At 41.4% G+C, this 19,056-nt stretch overlaps 1 protein-coding gene across 1 annotated transcript in view; it reads right to left on the reverse strand.

Moving 5' to 3' along the window:
* Positions 1 to 19,056, reverse strand: part of ADCY5 (adenylate cyclase 5) — a 210,938-nt gene that overhangs the window by 161,286 nt on the left and 30,596 nt on the right. The window lies entirely within an intron of this gene.

A 19,056-nucleotide genomic window follows, 5' to 3' on the forward strand; every position in this document is an offset into this window, starting at 1 on the left:
GCCTCGGTGACCAGAATAGTTGGCATTTTGAGGCTGTTGATCACCTGTACAATAGTATCTGAATCTTCTGTCACTTCCAAGCACATCCACTTGACTTCATGACTTCAGCATCGTTGCTAAGAGGAACGCGCAGACACACTCTCTGCCACAGTAGTGGCAGGGAAGCAAAACCTCCAGCAGAACATGCACCTGACCAGCACAGGGAAGTCTGCAGTACTTCTGCACTCAACTGAGACATACTGTAGAAATAACTCGTCTACAGTATGCCAGAAATTCTAGTTTACAGCCTTTGATAACAACCAACACAACACTATCTAGGCTTTCTTGCAAAAACACTCAGTATTTCTAAGCTTTTGAAGAGAGACAGTAGGAACTAACTGCTCCTTAGAAGATTATTTCTTTACAAGCTACTCCTTTTAAGGCCACACTGCAGAAAATTTAGAAGAGCAGTGCATGATGCAACAACGTAGATGACCTTAACCCAGATCTACATGTTGTGGCAAAACCTATAGAATCAGACACATAATTCCATATCCTTTGATAACAGGGGGTGTTTTTCTTCCTTCTCCCATCTCTATATTTGGAATGACAGTGAAACATATGTTGCCAGTACCATATCCACCACTGGATATCTTTAAAGCTTTAATGTATAGAAAGTCTGAGATACACCAGCTACTCTCAAAATGACTGAACTATTCCTCAAACAGGACCAGTCCTGTTTTATGGCTTACGAGCAAATATCAGGACGACCTGTTCACCAAAGTGCATGAAACCTATTAAAATATGTTCATGGTTTTTCATACCATAATTTTGACCTTTTCATTTTCCAATTATTTCTCCCAGTAACTGAAAAGATTTGTTTTATGAGAGTCATAATTTAGGGGGCCTTGGCAAGTGTGTACAGTACCTTTCAGTGTTGTGGCCAAACAACTTGAGCTAAAGTAATAAATCAAGTCATAACTGTCCTCTGCTGATAAGCAGAATTACCAGTAACACATGCTTTATAGCTTAAGTACACCAGTTATTTGTATAATTTAAGTCCTACCGTTACCTGAGAGAAATGCACACAAAATATAATCATGAAACAGCAGTGACATGTTGCACAAACACGGTTAATAATTTTAACTTTATTGCTGTCCTTCCCATTGTGATTTGGAAGAACTTTGCTAGTTAGCAATGGCAAGCAATGGTATACTTCATTCAAAGAAAAATGAGGTAGAAGAGCAGTTTTATTATTCATCAGGACACAGTCTACTCCTTTCATACAATTTGTTTTTGTTTCAGCTGCCTGAACTTTGGAAAAGCAAATACTTTAATAAATTGACACAAGGGCCTTGTAGTGTCCTTGAGACCTCTGTAAGCATCATGTTAAGGTCCAATCCTGCACCTGCTTACTCCCATACATCTGTACATACTTCAAGTCACCAGCTGCTTTTTCAGTGTCACATTTTCATCTGAGGGAACAGCATAAAGGATGAGGGAGAAATGCATCAGCACCTATCTGTATACTACCATAACTGGATGTATTTTGTGTGCAGTCAGGATACACGGACTGGCATTGATTTTTACGACATCATAAAATACTAAGGCATGAAACAATATGCAGTCCTACTCTGAGGTGAGCATAGCCAACCTGGAAGGAAATGCTTTAGAAAAGCTTTGCAAAAAGAAAGGTATTACTTGTCTTCAATGCCTCACAAGCCTGACTTGGCGCTTTCCTTTGGCTAACCTGTCTCTGTCTTGCTAGGTGCTCCTGCTCAAGAAACAGGTCTACACCCAACTGGGCTGGATGCAACACTTCCTCAGCAGCTTTAACCATGTGGGATCTGTGACTTCTCATGCCAAGCAGAAGACTCACCTAATGCAGGTGACAACAATGAAGTGCCAGATTGCATCTGCCCTGGCAGAGATGAGCCCATGGGACAGCAGCAGGTAGGAAAGCAGCCTGGCCATCGTCCCCCATGTCCATCTCACAGGGCGCAGGCTGGAGGCAGCGGATGGCAGACTATGTGTGTCAGGGCCTCAGGAGAATCTGAGGTGCCAGGCGGGGAGAAGATGACATCAGAGCCACAGCTGCTGCCCCTTTCCCTGTTTGCCAGTCCAAAGAGCTGTCAGTGGGCATGCAGTGTAGCACAGGGGCAGTGCAGTGACCTGCCAGCAAGGGCCATCAACTCTCTCCTAGGATGAATTTTAGTCGAATTCTCTATTCCCACTGGCTGACTTTGCAGGCGCTGTCTGGCCTCCCCACACACTTATGTGCCAACCATGGCTCCCAGAGGGCAGCTGCATCCCCCGTGACTTTTCTTCTCTCTCCCCTCATTACCAGAGCACAGCGTCAAGTGGGGAACTCAACAGATGGTGAGAACTGACCAACACTCATTAAAGCCAAGAGGGCTGTAAGTTCACATTTTGTTAGAGGATGAATACAGGCATGACCATAAAAAGAGTATTTCTACATCTAAAAAATGTTGCAGGAATGGGTTCAGATTTTTATTTGCCAATTATGAAGATATTTATTTCGATCTCTAAATTCAGAGCTGAGAGATTTTGCAGCAAAAGGCATCCTATTTCAGTGCCAGAAAGTTCATTCTTCTTCTTCCCAGTGGAACATATTTTTCATCTTGACACTTTGTGAATACAGAAATGTGAAACAGAGAAAGCCTGGAGATCTAGGGAAATTCCGTAGGACAGAAAGCCGCAGCCTCTCCCTGCTGCGCAGCTCCCCCGTGAACTGGGGTACTCTTCCCTCTATAACTGTCCAGGAGCTTTCCCCAGTATTTTGCCACCACAGAAAACCAATCATTGTAATTAATTCATTTCTAAGGAACTATTTTAACCAGAGAGAGTAAACGCACTATGGAAAGAAGGGGAAAGATTAACCTGTTTGTAGAAAGACTTGGTTTTGGGGAAAATGAGTGTTGAAACTGGAAGCCATACAGTCTAACAGCACAGGGTAGACTGTGAGTCTCAAACATAACCTTGGATTTGCTGCAGGGCTTCATCTGTCCATGCCTCTGTCTTCTCTCACTCATAAAACCAAGATTCAATCTTCATTTGCAAAACTTTTAAAAATGCACTGCCATTTACCAGCTGTTCCACATCCTCCTTACCTAATCTAGACATGAAATACCTTTCTCCTAGTTCTCAGACTAAGAAGCAGAGTTGTCAAAGATTCTGCCTCCCCCTGAACATTACCATCTTTAAAAATTATATTAGCACTTTAGGAAATTAATTCCAATTAGATAGCCTGGCAGTTGCTTGGAATGGAATATAAACTTAATTTAGGAGAAATACAGGCATCAGGGAAGGAGATGATACTTTGCTTTAAAAACGCAACTCAGGGCAAGAAAACAGTGAAGCTACACATTTGTCTGGCACTTTTTTTGTCGACTTGATGACAATTTCCTTGACTCAGAACTCTGTATTCTGACATCACCTTGTTACAAAAGAAGCATTTTCAGCCACATTTTATTTTTCTACAGGGATTTGACTCATTGTTGCAAACGTTAATTTAGAATCAATTGTTTGCTGTGTTATTTTCACACACGAAAGGCAGCACTGGCTCTTACTACCCCACAGAGATTTTTAAAAGCCTAGTATATAGTTGTGGAATAAGTGCCTGCTTTATTTAGGGAGAGGACAGAGAGGGGGAGGAGAAGCACAAAAACACCTTCAATTGCTCAAATCACTTAGTTAGCCAAACATCCTAATGGATTTCTTTTTGTTTCAAAGAGCGATTCTCTAAGCCAATAGGGGTTGCAAGTTCATGCAACTCAAAGGCTAATAAAACCATTTGACTGTCGTTTCTGAGTGGGTGGAAGGTCTCTTCTGAATCCATTTTGAAATGAAGTCACCCACACATTTCCATACTTGATAAAGACCATAGGGCAAATGACCGCCTGCCAGCAGTGAGTGGGGAAGGGAGGAGGGGAGAAACAGAAAAGAAAAAAAAAAACCCTAACACAAGGTTTTCTAAGCTGTGTAATTGTGACAATATGCTACGACCCAACATTAAATTGCTTTTTATTCCTCAATAAACCTACTGAGCTATGAACGAGTAGGTTTTTCATAGGGTTTTTTCTCCACCTCTCAAATAGGGCTCACAACTACACACAGACTTACTACAAAACAGTTCCACAAATTCACTAAGGTCAGTATTGTGTCTTTTAAGAGCTGTCCCAAGCAGGGTTTTGATCTGTGGATAAGAACCTTGCATGAAAAGGACGTGGAGATAATGCTGCTTGGCAAATCAAGCATCTGCTCCAAGTTGCAACAGCTCACATTGACCAAACTTTTTACCATTATGAGAAACATGTACTGTCTGGAAACCCACCATCAGCTGAAGCAACAACATTACACCCATTTGTATGTCAAGCTGATAAGGCAGGTGACGTCTTCCACAAGTGGAGTGCAGCAGATGCAATGAAACTTATTAAAACAAACAAACGAACACCACCACCACAAAAATACACACAAATCTCCCTGGAAATGTAGTATTTCCCCCTCTATGCTGAGGATCTCAACCCTGACAGGTGTCCTGTGCATCAATCCAGTGAACTGCAAATTTGGGCGTAATCTAGGTCCTGTGTCTGGCCCAGTGGCCCCTGGCTGCCTTGGAATCCCAGAAGGACTGCCCTGGTGTGTCTTTCACCAGAAGCCGCCATCCTACTCTAAAGCCCAGCCTGCACAAAAAAAGACCAAAAATCTGAAATGGTTTCAAGGAAAAATTACTAGAATGATCTGATCATGAGAACAGATCATCCGCACCTCATTTACGTAGCTTAACAAAAGCAAGATGGGAGGCAATTATTCAAATGCAGAAAAGAGAATTGATGCCACAGAGCTCTTAGTCACGCAGATACAGGCAGAACACGATCAGAATGTTTTGCATTGAACCATCTCAATGACCAGAATTTGAGAAACAAGGTATTCAAGCTGGCAACAAAAGACACCTTTTCACCACACAGGCAGTTCCTTATTGTGATGGCTTAGAGAGGACAACAGTAATTAACTATCATTTAGGACCCACTTTAATCAAGACTGAATATTTTTCATTAAGATCCTTTAATTCATCAGTACACATCCCAGCTTAAAGCAAGAGTTAGTTTGTGGAGTCACACAACGTGTCACAACTGAGTTAAAACTGTAAGTCTGAACACAACCATAACAAATGATGAATTGATCTTTGTAGGGCTTTCCCAGCTGGGAGTATGCAGCAAATCAATACAAGTTACTTTGCACAGATATGCAAACAAGCTGTTACCATCCTCAGGCACATTCCCTTCGACTGCTAAGCAAGGCTGGATGCTGGTACAGGGAGGGAAACCTGCCCACACTGCTCTGAGGTGGGGTGGTGGAACTGAACACATGGTTGCTCTCGCGTGGAGTTTTTCTTGCTCCTCCACTGCCATGCCCAGAGCAATGCACAGTTCTCTTTGCCTGCAGTGGTACCCACAAATGCTTGATTTGGTTACATCAACACAAAGTGATACACATTTCTAAACATTCCCTGGTTTACAGATTTTTTTTTTTTTTTTTTTTTTTAATTTTCCACAGTCACTCACTAAGCATGGCCACAGCACCTTGCGGAAGGTCAAATGGAGAGGTCTCATGTTTCTGAAGTTGAAGACTATGACCTCTATACAATCAACATTCTGTGGCTGGAACAATGTCTAAAGTTTACATGGGAGTGCAAAATAGCAAATGCCAATTTTCTATGAGCAGAAAGCCCAGATTTGAAGACTTTGGGCTTTAGAACAAGGCTGGCTTTTCGCTTATGTTGTACAGCTGACTTCTAATAGCAACGGGATATAACAGAACTAGGGCAACCTAGGTTGCTCAAGAAAGTAATGACAAAAAATGTAGTATTACTAAAAGATGCTCATTTCTAAATACTGGATAAACTGTACATAACCATGCCATAAGCTAAACATGCTGTAGTAGGGTGCATATTCCTTTTATTAGTAGTAATTCAGAATATGCTACACTGAAGTGACTTTGCTGCTGGCAAATAATGCACTACTCTTAAGCTTTCTGCAATAAAAGCTTTACACCACATTGTTATTAATTTATTCATCTCATAAATTTTATTATCTTCAGGATGCTCTTCATAATAACTCCTTTGAAATTGTGAAAGCTGGCTTAGAGCCAGCCATAGTGACACTGAAATTGAAAGAAAATATCCCTGAAAGCTGAAACACAGAGCAATACTCATCAAAAACTAAAGCAAAATGTCAGTGTATTTTAGATGTTGTCATTTTAAGTAAACCATGACCCTCTCTCTCTGCAAACTTCAATGTAATTGTTATATAGAACAATTCCCCATTAAAACTTCAAGAGACATAGTCATTAAAAACTCTAGAGAAAAAACATCCAGCTCATTCAGCATAAGAACACTGCATTTGAAAAATTCTCATGCTTAAATAAGGTAACTAGACTACGCACTGTTTTCTGAGGTGTATGCTTTTAACAGCTGAAGAATGATGCAGAGCCACAGAGACAATAAATGCCTTCATGTGAACTAGGAGAGGACAAGAGTAATAAATAAGTGGATAGGCAGTGAACAAGGTGTGACAAAGACTGTATTGCACACAGGTCCTAACATAAGGATGTTCTCTAGGCATTACCAAGACGAAACTTCAAGTGAGGGCATGCAACTTGACAACATGGAGCAGAGCTCACCACTAATCAAACAAATGGAGAGAAACTGCGAGTCAGAAGACTCGGCCTTTCTTTCTGCTGCTGCTGTTCTGTCACAAAAACAACACAGAAGTCACAGGATCTTTCCAAGCCCCAGCTTCTCGCCAATGGAAGTTAGAGAAAAAGCATCTCAATAATGTTTTTTTTTCTTTTGTGGGACAGAAACAACTCATGCTTGTACTAGTGATGCAAGGCTGAGCAACTTACACAGCTTGTTGAGCACGTGCAAGCAGTTACGTGTGCTTGGGCAAAAACACTAGTTCTTTCACTCCTACTTCAGCACATCTCTGCTGAGTTATGGTGCAGCACACAGGAGAAGAATATGACTGGGAAACAGAGTGAAAGTGAGACTGAGATTTGTTAGAGAGCTCACCAGGGAGGCCAAAGGGAGAAATCCAACTGTCCACCTCTTACGACTAAGAGCAGAGCATCACCACATGACTCATCCGAAACGCTGTGATTTTCCCTCAGCACAGTCTTACAAAACCAGGGAAGCAGAGGGTAAAGCTCTGCAAGGCTGGCAGTGTCCAAGCAGGCAGAAGGCTGTTTAGGTTATGCAGAATCTGATCTCCCATTCTCTGCTGTGCAAGGATGCCTTTTGAATATGTGAGGCTCAGGGAACTTCATCTATCCTGAGCTCAGTATCAGAATGATGATGTCTCACCCCAATTAAAGTAATGTGGGACTAAGAAAGATTGCCTGTCTTTGACAGCTGGGTAGTAGTAAATATGAACAGCATCTTTAGTTAAAACCCCGGTTATACTGTATCTAGTAGACACTAACCACTGGCTTACAGATCTGCTCACACCAGTATCCCAGTGAGCTACCAACATTGTTAAAAAGGAAACCTCACTAGACATTATAACTGAAACCAGCTTTTTCCTCATGAAGCTTTAGTTTTACATAGCATTTTAGGCCTGAAGCACAGTACAGTGAAAATATCTCTCCAGGTACTTATAATTCAGTAGACAGAGACTAGAGGAAAAAGCTGGAGAAAATATCCCACAGCTTTTTTCTACCTTCACTGTGAGGTTTTCTTTTTCAGGCAAATGCCTCATACTTGAAGGCAGAGAGGCTGGCTGAAAACCTAAAGATCACAGGAATTATTTAAAATACCAAAAGAGAGGAGGGGGAGAAACAGGCCAAAAAACATCACTTGGAAGCTATGCATCATGGAGATGAGACTGCAAAGTATAACTAGGATTGCTTCTGCTTTGAAAAACTGCTCAGTTGTATTTCTTGTTTCCAGATAATAAAGACGTCATAAAAAGAATTATAGATTGTTAACAGTAAGAACAACTGAAGGAGGATTTATTTATTTGTTTGTCTGTTTGAATGAAACAGAAACAGCAGAAACAGACCCAGGAGGCTCTTCTGAGACCCCAGCCGTGGGGTTAACGAGCTTCCAGTCTAGTCTCCAACAGTAGATCCTCATCCTACAGAGTACTGCATATAAATGTAATCCTAACATGAGGCGCAGCTTCAAACACAGATATTGCTGCTTATCAATATAAAACACAGAATTCCTTGAGTATTGGAATAAAGGGAGTGGTTTCCTGCAAATCTGCATCTTGGGCTCGGTGATGGCTCACAGCACAAGCTTTGAGCTCTTCCCATAGGTGGGACCATGTTGAAGGGCTCTGCCTTACGCAGATTCTCTAGTGTCCATAGGAAGAAGCTCATCTGTGGTATCAAAGTTAACCCTTGAGACTTCTGTAAAATTTGTCTGTGGTTGGCCAATGGGTTAAAAAAAGAGAGGAAAAGAACAAGGAAAAAAAATATATGCAGAACCAGCTTCATCTTGTATGCTTGTTTCCTATGGAAACAAGGCTAAACCCAATACATTACAAAATGAGCACTCAGTTTAGTGCCAGTTCTGTTTCAGAGCATAAAATGACATAGAATCCTCAAGCAGCAGAAAGTATTTGTCCTTCACTGTTTCAAGCGGGAATCTCTGTAATTATTGCACCGATCCCTTTTTCATGTTGTATTGCTTTATGGCAGTCCAGCGGGGAGGGGAGAAAGTAGAGCGTGAAGATGTCACTAGAGTTTGAACATATCATTGGCACAGCGATACCCCAACACTGAAGTGCTGCTAAAGAGCCAGACAAATTAATGATGTCTAACTGGATGGGCTAGATTTTTTTTATTATTATATCTCCTGCACAGAAGTCATACAGTCTGCTCCTCACTGATGTGGTTGCCATATATAAACAATGCATAGTACACAAAAGGAGAGGGTAAAAAGTAAATAGATGGAGATCTGTATACTTGAGTTTGCAAAGTGTTGTCATTTGCCTGCATGTACAGTTCTCAGAGCTATTAAAGAACAGGAAAAGCTCAAAACACCACTGCATTTTGAAGTACCCACTCTCTTTGTACAGCGACTCCCCTTTTAATGTCAAGGTGAACCAGCAACATTTTAAGTCAGCTACGCACATTCTAACCCAGAAGAAAGGAATTACTTTCCAAGCCCATCCTAAGTCACTTTCTCTTAGTGCCATGTAAAGCTCTGAATCATCCAATACCTATAGCTTACTCTTGGTGAGGCAACTTTGCAGAACAACTTAATTCCTGCTCTTCAGCACCCACAGGAAGCCATCTAGATTACCCACATGCAAGAATATAGTAACTTCACTAGGCAGTCAACTGATGAACACCAAAAGCTCAAGCATCCTCTACATGAGCTAAAAGAAAAACCTGCTGGGTGAAATCAATAGCAGAAGACAGAAAGTATTTAAAACACCCTCAGTCAACTTCTAGATGAGTTACTCAACACCTTAGGAAATGCCATTTCCAGACCTACCACTTACTTGCTCATCTGCTGAGGACAGAGACCACTACTGACTGCCCATGTCCCTGGGGCCCAACACAAGGCAGCTTTGCTGGTGGATTCTTTAAGCTACCAGAGAACAGACTCTGGGATCTGCCACTAGACAGATTAAAACACCTTCAGCTTGCGTGGAATTGCTTTGCTGCAAAGGAAACCTTGTCCAAGAACAACAGCCCTTCAGCGCTCTAACAGGGTTGCAAAATCCTCTGAAAGGGGATCTTGCAGTCTTGGCTCTCAACACACAGTTCCCAGTACACCAAAAGAAAGGCTGCTCTTTGGCACTGCTAGGAGAGCAATCAAGACTCCCATTCAGCCAGCTACAAGGCAAGGCCTTGCCATCCTTCTGTCTTCTAAGCTTCAACAAACACCGTTGAGTGGCAAATGTAACATTTTCAACTGCAAATTGTTGTGATGCTTCCCTACAGTCAGTCTGCTATCACGTTTCCAGAAGTACTCCTACCTCTTTATTAAGGACCTCATGGGCAGGAAAGGAACAATGAAGTTGTTGGTCAAAATAAACATTTCTTGTTGTTTCTTTTTTATAATTCCAGATTCTTTCCCACTAGAGACTACATTGTACTTCAGAGAGAAATGTATTCTACATACCGAACAATCAAGAGTTATCCAAGATATTGTCTCAATAGCCCCGCTTGGGAATTTGAAGGATTCCATTCTGACACATTGGCACTGCCAATTAACTGCACAGGACCTTATTTTCCAATAGAAGCAGTAATTCACATATTCACCCAACTTTCCCTAAAGATTAAGTTTTTTCTCAGCCAGTCACAATGCTGAAATGGCTATTTCTAATTTATTCCATAATTTTACCAAGGGACTGTGCAGCTTTGTCAGTCCAAGTTTTCACCTACTCGGACAAAATAAAGACCTACGCAAACCTCACTTCCTTGCCCAGCAAAACGGAGTTTTTAAGAGCAATCCACCAATTCACCTGGTAACACAGAAGTCATCTGTAAACCAAGGCTAATCTCTTTATTACAGCCATCGAGAACTGATAAGTCAGAGTAAGGAAAGGAGTAGGATGGTTGTCCACTTAAAATATCCAGATGCAGGAGACAGGGAAATCCTGATTCTAAAGTTCATTTATCATAACAAAAGTAACCTCCTTTTCCCTAGGGTGATTTTGAGACAAGCAACAGGTCCCTAGCTGGAGTCTATTCTGAAACACGAAGCCTGAGTTTCCATGTCATCTAATGGAAGGGTGTCTTTTTCCTATGGCGACACTTACTCACTAGCTCACACCACCTACGCCACTCCTAGAGAGGACTCTCAGCCCTGCAACGGAACAGGTTTTCCCCCAAGCACGGATGCAAACAAGCCAAGGTGCTAAAACATTCAGAGGGAGAGAACTGACAAAGCCTCCATTCAGGCTGCCAGTCCCCCGCAGAGTGCTCAGAGCCCACTTGCTCTTGCTTGTGTGCAAACTCACACCTGGAAGCCCAAGGTGTGGCATTCCCCAAATGCCATGTCAGTCTCTGCCACTTCTGATCCTCCCCACATAACACTGAGCATTAGGTTATTTCAGACCACTTCTGGTTCCCTCAGGACTCTTCCATCATGAAGAAGTGAAATCAAGTTATCACTAGCTGGGATTTCCTTTGTCTTCTTTGACATTAAAGGAGACGATCGTGTTTGAAAAGCTCTCAGGCCCAACTCAGGCAACTGAGAGAATAGAATAAGATGTTCAGGTTCCTGGCACAGTCACTTAGGGGAACTGGATATCTCAGAAAGGTGGCACTCCAGACCCTCATGCCATAACAGGCATTCACTTACATCCCACTAACAGGAGATGTTTTGTACATGAATGTGTCTAAGTCCCCATTTCTCCTGAGCACACAGGTGTCGGAATGAGAGCTGAGCACTTATACCTTAATGTAGCTGGACACAGAACATGGGGCCCTTGCAAAAGAGATGCCTGAATGAGCAGAGCTCACCTTCAAGACTTTTTTTGGCATGTGTGTCAAATGATGAGGAGGTCATGTTGTCCCTTCTTAGCTTTAATTAACAGTTTAGAGTATGCAGCCAGGAAAATGAAATACACCCTACTCAGTTAAAGAACACTCAAATTTATTGTACCCACCTCCCTACGTTATCAGGCTGATCTGGATGAAGACACCCTCAAAGCACAGTCAGGAAAGCAAACAGCATGGGAGCAGGAGAAGAACATGACAGTACGGCCCCATGGTTAGAACACTCTCATGGAGGTGGGAGAACTGGGCGAGAGGTCTCATTCTTAAAAACATAAAACATCCGAAGTGACTGGAACTACATCTACATTCACCCAGCTCTTTTCTCTAGAGATGTGGCTATTCCAATAGCACAGGCTGTTGAAAAATCATGACCGAAGTGTGCAATCCTGATGAATGATGACAATAAACTAGCATGTGATGAGTCTTCATCTTTTAAAGGCAGCTGTCTACACTCTTCTGTGATGCTATGGATCTTTACATTACTTTAATGAGATGCCAAGATAAAAAAACATTCCAAAAGCATTACTGAATACTATTTTCTCCTCTCTTCCCTGCTTCAATTTAGATTTGTCTCATCATTTTGCCAGTGCAAATCTTCTTTCTTGATAATCTCTCTAAAACCTTCTGAAACAATTTTAGAAACCCAAGTCAGCTGAATGTTGAATTTTGACAAGCTTTTGAGAAAGTTATGCTTAACAAGTGATTCAAAATAGTTGGCTCAAATATTCTGATTTTGAAAAGAAGATTTGCACTGTGAAAAATAAGATTTTCTTTAGATTTTTAGCATGTCTGTCTTACCTCAGGGACAGCTGCTCCCTTGTTAGTAGTAGCAGAAGCAAAGGGACAAATAAGGCTGCTGCAAGCCTTATGACTGATGATTCGCACTGATAAGCCGTATGGTAGATTTGCACTGCATCTTGCCACAGTTGCCCAGGGAAATGAATCTCTAAGACCAAGTGTGTCATTAAAAGCCCCTCATAGCTCTGAGGCTGGCATCTGTACATAAGGACATAGCATGGCTGAGAGATCAAGAAAGCGTAATATTGCCTAGAGAATCTGGTAGAACACCAGCAGTGCTGCATGGCTGTTTAGCATGGAAGCAGCACCTCAGTTGTGTTGTCCTTGTTGAGATACCGGCTGAGATATATAGGGAAGTTTATGAAATGCCATTTTCACTGAGCATTAAGTTACCAAAAGCCAAACAGACAAATCCCAGAATCCACATGTAAGTAAAATGGATGTATTATACTAATGTATGTGCACGAAGGAAGGAAACTCTGAAGGACATCGTGACTTCACCAAACGATAAGCTACTCACGCAGTGTGCCTTTCGCTGGACAGCTGGGAGTTGACAGGGCATAGGAACTGCGGACAGACTGATAAGAGCATCAAAGGAGGCTCTCACTATTTGCATTAATGTAATTGACTGTAGCACAGGGATGTGGACAGAAGATAATGATGGCAGTAGTTTCACTATATTCACTCATTGTTCTTCCTTCTCCTCCTGCAATTAGAGCAACTATACGTGTAATGCAATGCAAAATTATATTGACTGAATTTAGTCTACTAGCCTCAGCCCGCAGTTTCTCTTTAGTATGTTGTCTTTCAACATGTAGCACTATGCAATGTCATACGCTTAAGACAGATAGCGATAAACAGCATAGCCTCATTACAGACATTCATTACTGATTATGTCATCAGCATCAAGCTCTGTTTTTTCCAAAATGAAACACTTGTTTTCTAGCAAGGGAAGCAGAGCTATTTCTGTGGCAGAGTCCTGTTGAAGTATCCTGTTTGTAAACAGGGCCAGAACATGTCAGGTCTGTTTAAATCCAGGATTGGATAAAGCCACTCAGGTTTTGCTGGAAGGACGTATTCTCCTGTTATCTGGGACAGCTCCTGCATTCTGTCAAGATGCAGGAGCAATGACAAAGTGGCTTGGCAACCATCTTGTCAGGAGCAAAACCAAAAAGGAAAGAATAGCACGGCTTAGAAACAAGAGAACAAACACGCACCGTTTCCACCACTGTGACCTTTTCCTCACAAAGGGAGAGAAAGTGCTGTTATCAGGAAGATATTAGAAAGGGGCCTTGGAAATAAAGCACTGCTGAGCCGGCTGCTGGAGACTGTTCTGTCCTCTTTTGATCTGCTCAGTGGAACTCGTAATTCTGAAAGTACAGCAAGTAATTCCTAAAAAAAAAAAAAAATTGTAATAACTGATAATCTACAAAAGAGTGAGGAAGGGTCTTCAGCTGAAGTCTTGCATTACAAATCTAGTTCTACAATTTTAAACAAAGTGAGCACAAAATACCCTGACACTTCAGTCCGTAACAGAACAAAACAACAAAACCTATATGTAGTTGGGGGGTTGTAACTTTAAGACTTCCACTAATTCTCCATATGAGTGCCAGACATGCCCTTCATCTGCTTATACAACAAAAGAGTCATTATATAGGCAGAGTTTGCTGAAGCTACCATCAAAGTTAAAAACAAATGGAAAAACTGGGTGCACTTAAAGATAACAACATTAATCACTTATGCTTTCATTGACCTTGCAGCAAGGACTAGAGCAGGTGCTTTTTCTGGATTTCAAAGGAAATGTAAGTACCCATGCATGTGAGAGGCATCTCACTGCACTACAGCATGGGTAAAGGGCATCTCCCTGTCCATACTGGCAGTTCAGAGGTTCTATTTACTGCATTCCTCACCCTTACAAAATGACAGATTATTAGGAAATAAAATCCAATCATACATTGAAATTAAGAAAGCCAAAGAAATGACCTGCCTTAATTAAATCTTATGATCAGATCTATTTCAAAAGTGAAGTTTGTTGTGGTTTTTTTTTTTCCAGCTTGCCTAACTCATGCATTCTTCAACAGCTTCTGTTTTGCAAGTCAAAATGCCTTGGATAAGATTTAGTTAGAATCAGTACTATTTAAAAACGTGCTATTTCCCAGTTGTTCTTGCGCTATCAGGTGAGGGGATATAGGTCCTCAGTGAGGTGATTTCAGCTGCCTTGTTTCCCCTTTCACATTACTTAATTCTGGATGCAAGAGAGGGAGAATAATGAATCTCCCAGTAACTGAACTCTCAAAAGCAAAGCACATCTGTGCCTTAAAGACAGGGGTCTCACTGACCCCATCTAAAGAAATTCAACCCTGACAATGAGTTATCAATCCAGAAATAACCCTTTCCAACATGTAGGATTTACACCACACCTTGAAAACCAGCTCCTGCTGAAGTAACAAAGCTTCTGCTTCAGAAAGGTTTTCTATGGAGCTGAATCTTAATGACCATCAGTCAAACATGAAGGCTCAATTCTTATTTTTATCAAAGCTGCTTAAGGGATCTCTGTAAGAAAGTCTTGGTTCTCCACCCAGCGAAAAACAAGACCTAAATGTAAGTGGGAATCCAGCATACCGAAAGAAGGAGGATTTGCTGACCAAATTAATTTCCAAAGTAAAATTCTAGGAGATGGAAACTTTGTCCATGTGTGAAAGATCTGAATGCCTTGGTGATGGTCGTGGGAAATACAGGTTCATTCCCTACTAAAGCCTTGTTGTTTGTCTCACAGTCACCTTGCAGTCTCTCTGAGTAGCCTGAATCCTCCTGAAAAAAGGGAGTCTTGGTGATATTAGGTAAAGACGGGGACATTCAGGAAAACATGTTGAAGTAAATAGGTAGAGGCTCTAGCTTAACTGGTGTGACCAGAACTCAGGGATGCTTTATCTTGACTCCACTAATACAACTTATTAAAAAATCTTAATAAGGGGAGCTAGCAGCCACTAATAGCTGCAATACACAACTGAATCCAGAAATGATGGACTATTTCCAGCTCCACCACTGACTGGAAGCATGAAAAAGTCTGAGTGCCAATGCAGCCTCACCAAGAGTTAGCCATTTTTGCTCCTTTAATACATTGGAGAGAACTTGTAGATTAATAGGAACAATGCCAGCTCATCTTTCTGCTTGTCCCCAGAAAGTGGCATCTGTTTTTCCCTACTTCATAAACAGACCTTAAATTTTGCAATATGTATCCTCTTCTGTTTGTATTACCAAGCAAGTGCCCAGGATTAAAAGATAATTATTCCAGTCCCCTCAAATATCTGGTTTCATTCAAACGAAACATACCTCAAATTCCTAATTCAAATAGCTAGGGAAGCAAAATAGCAAAATTTTCGTGAAATAGGGATAAAATTTGTTTCCTTCTCTGTCTCACTCAGTCACCATCTTCTATATATGTAAATACAAGTTTGTTTTAAACTAACCTCTGGTTCAGTCATCATCCTAGTGAGTTCTTCCCCACACTTCACCAATGCTCTACTTACTCCCTCTATTAAAGTCATGGTTCACAGCTTTTAGGACCTCACTATGAGCAATTTAGTTTCATCATTGCCATCAGTCTTCAGTGTGAATTGTTATCTGCTAAAAAGCTGTAAAAACCCACAAGCAGCCACCAGAGAAACTTTCAGCTGCAGCTAAGATAGTCTGAACAACTACACGTGGCAAAGCTGAAAGCTTCTTTCTAGGTAATTCCAACAAATTCAACCACCTAAAATTGCATGAAGTAAAGAAAGGCAAGGCATCCTAATGCTGGTTCCTTTTCTCCTTTGCATACTTCACCACAGCCTTTTTCTGGGAGCAGACAAGACAGCTTGTGATTACGGTGGACAAGCAAAATAAATCGTAACAATTCCTTGGATCGGCCAACAAGGAAGAAAGAGACATTGCACACCAACTGTGTCCTCCTGACCCTGTCTAACAGTGCCTATTCCAGAGGTAAAGCCTGGCAAACCAAATCTTTCAGCTCAAGCAGGAAAGCTCCATGAGTTTTGGGACGGAGTCTCTCAGCACAAAAAATTTAATAGATTTGAGGTCCAAGATGTCATCTGCACCAGAGTTTGACCTCAGTCAACATAGAGCTGAAGTTCTCAGCTTTGTTAGCAACTGCTGGATGACCCTAGGCTAGCCAGAGAGCCACATTAAGCTTGGTGATTACCAACCTAACAAAAGCAGCAAAGGTACATTATATCAGCTTTAACTGCTACCAGCTATAGGCTACTTCTGCCAAGCTGAAACATTAACACTGGCACTTAGTACCAATTAGCAATGTCCTAATTAAATGTATTACAGATGTTTCCCATATAACTATTTTTCAAGGTGCAGGCAAAGCTATAAGACAAAAGGAATACCACTTTCCCCTTTTACACAAAGAGGAACTAGGAACAATTTTAACACAACAGCATAGCATTGCACATTAAGGGCTCAGAAAAATACCTTTAAATTAGCTGCAGCAGCTTGTCCTCAAATTTTCAGCCTAAACAAAAACCACAACAGATACAAGCACTGGGCGAACAAATGATCCACATAGAAATCCCTCCAATAATCTTCATAGCAGCTTCTTCAAAGGTAATTTTATCACTAAAACAGAGACATTACTAACAGACATTGTCTCTAAGGACACCACCCCGAGCTAACAGCAAGACTGGGAGCCTTCTCACAGCTTGTGGAATCACTGTACTAGGCACCGTGTGACACACGAAGTAATGAGCCTACATATAATTTTTAACACAGGAGTTGAGCTGCTCCCGACCTACTGAATTTTCATCACTGAATTCAGGAGAAACAACCAAAGCATGATTAAAATCATTGAGAAATACAACTACTCCTTCAGCATTCTTCATTGATGGCAGCACACAAGAGTCCAGTTAAAAACAGCTAAATGCACAGATCAGCATCGCAGAGTTTGCAATTCCTGCACTTTCCTTCTCTATGGTTAAAGAGAAGCAATGCCAGGTGATAAATGTGTTTCAGACACTGGTTTTATGCAAATCCTCTGGAGCCAAGAAACTGCTTGCCGGGAGCTCGGTGACACTCAGAGCTGCTTCCGTTTCTGGTTCTCAGGCACCAGCCCCGCAAACACTGAAAGGGGAACCTCAGAACATGCCAGCTTTCTAGAGAAATTAATCAGCAGCTCCAGGAACAGAGGAAGTAAATGTGGCTTCCTATAGTTTTACAGTTTGGTTCTCTGAGATTTAATGAGGTTGTTGACTCAATTTTTTTTTTTTTTTTTGCAGTTGGGATATTTATAACACCTCTTTCTTCTTTGAGGATTGTCTAAAAATGGCAGATGTCAATCTTTTAGTGTTATCATCTGCTTGCATGGGCACTAATGCATGGGGCATCTTGTCCTCCACCTGCCTATGTCCATGAGACTTCATCTGAAATTGATACTCCATCTCTGTCTTTCAGCTGAAAATAATGAACGGAATTTAAACTTATGGTGAGGAATGAAGGGAAGAGAGGAAGATCATCTGAGCTTAATTTTCTTTGGAAGCCAGGCCAAAACCAGCACAAAACTGTTCATATTTACATCTTATACTCTAGAGCACCTCCAGCTCTGTAAGCTGGTCCTCTGAATCCCAAGAGCATCCTTTAAGAATGCCCTAGAAACCCATGTTGTGTTGCATTTGTTTCAGCATCTTGTCTCAAATATGCTAATTAGAGTGGAAACAATTAGAACAACATTAATTTACCCACCTATATTTGTTATTCAAGCTCTCTCCAAATGTGGAAGAAAACTGACAAACACGAAGTCAGCATGTCAAAGAGCTATATCTAGCTTGTCATATAGGGCATGAAGAAATACATGGCATTTGACTGGTTTCTCCTGTCCCTACTGAATTTATGGCTTTAAGGATCAAACTGTCAGAGAGCATGACTGTCACTAACTGTAAACAGTAATTGCTTCCAACAGCCCATGCGATGATGCTTATATTGCTTTAACTAAGGTATGTTGTCCAGACCAGCTGTAGACTAAAAGAAAACTCCAACTGTTTAACAAAATCAAACAACTTGGAACTTAAAAAAACCAAAAAAAAAGTTAAGGACCAAATCTGTGCCTGAACTGTTTATTACAACTGTACTTCTCTGTCTATTGGGACAGCTTGATTGATGCGTCATCTCTTATGAGACACAAAGTCTGTTGGGTCAACCAGACACTATCTTGGTGGGGTGACATGGGGAAGGAATGGGGTAACCAAAGTGCTCTGTAACCTCCAGGTCCCCTCACTTCCCAACAGAAAGCAGGCCTGGCTAACCTTGACTTCAAATCTGGGACAAGATGCACAGACATTTGTCAATGACTACAAGCAGTTAGGATTTTATTTCTAGCCTTACAGAGAGAAGTCAGAGGAAACATCCATTCCTGCAACAGCTCAGAACGAGGAGAGGCTTGCCGTACCACTAATAGTACTGATACACTCATGGTTCTTCCTAGGATTTTGTCATCTGCACTTTTGATAAGTATATCTCTTCTGCTAAACGCTGAGTAGAAGCAGACCCAGGGAAAAAAAAAATGTACCTACAGAATCTTACTCAGTGCACCCTTTCACCTGACAGCAAATCCTTTACAGCCCCACTAGGATATACAATCATTTTTGTCCCTCCTGCTTGACCCCATATTAGGAAAACACACTCTAGATGCCATTTACTTCAGAGATTTTTGTATGAGACAGAGTCAAAAGCCAATCTACA

This window comes from Caloenas nicobarica, chromosome 6, assembly GCF_036013445.1.
Source record: "Caloenas nicobarica isolate bCalNic1 chromosome 6, bCalNic1.hap1, whole genome shotgun sequence".
In the NCBI taxonomy this organism is placed as follows: domain Eukaryota; kingdom Metazoa; phylum Chordata; class Aves; order Columbiformes; family Columbidae; genus Caloenas; species Caloenas nicobarica.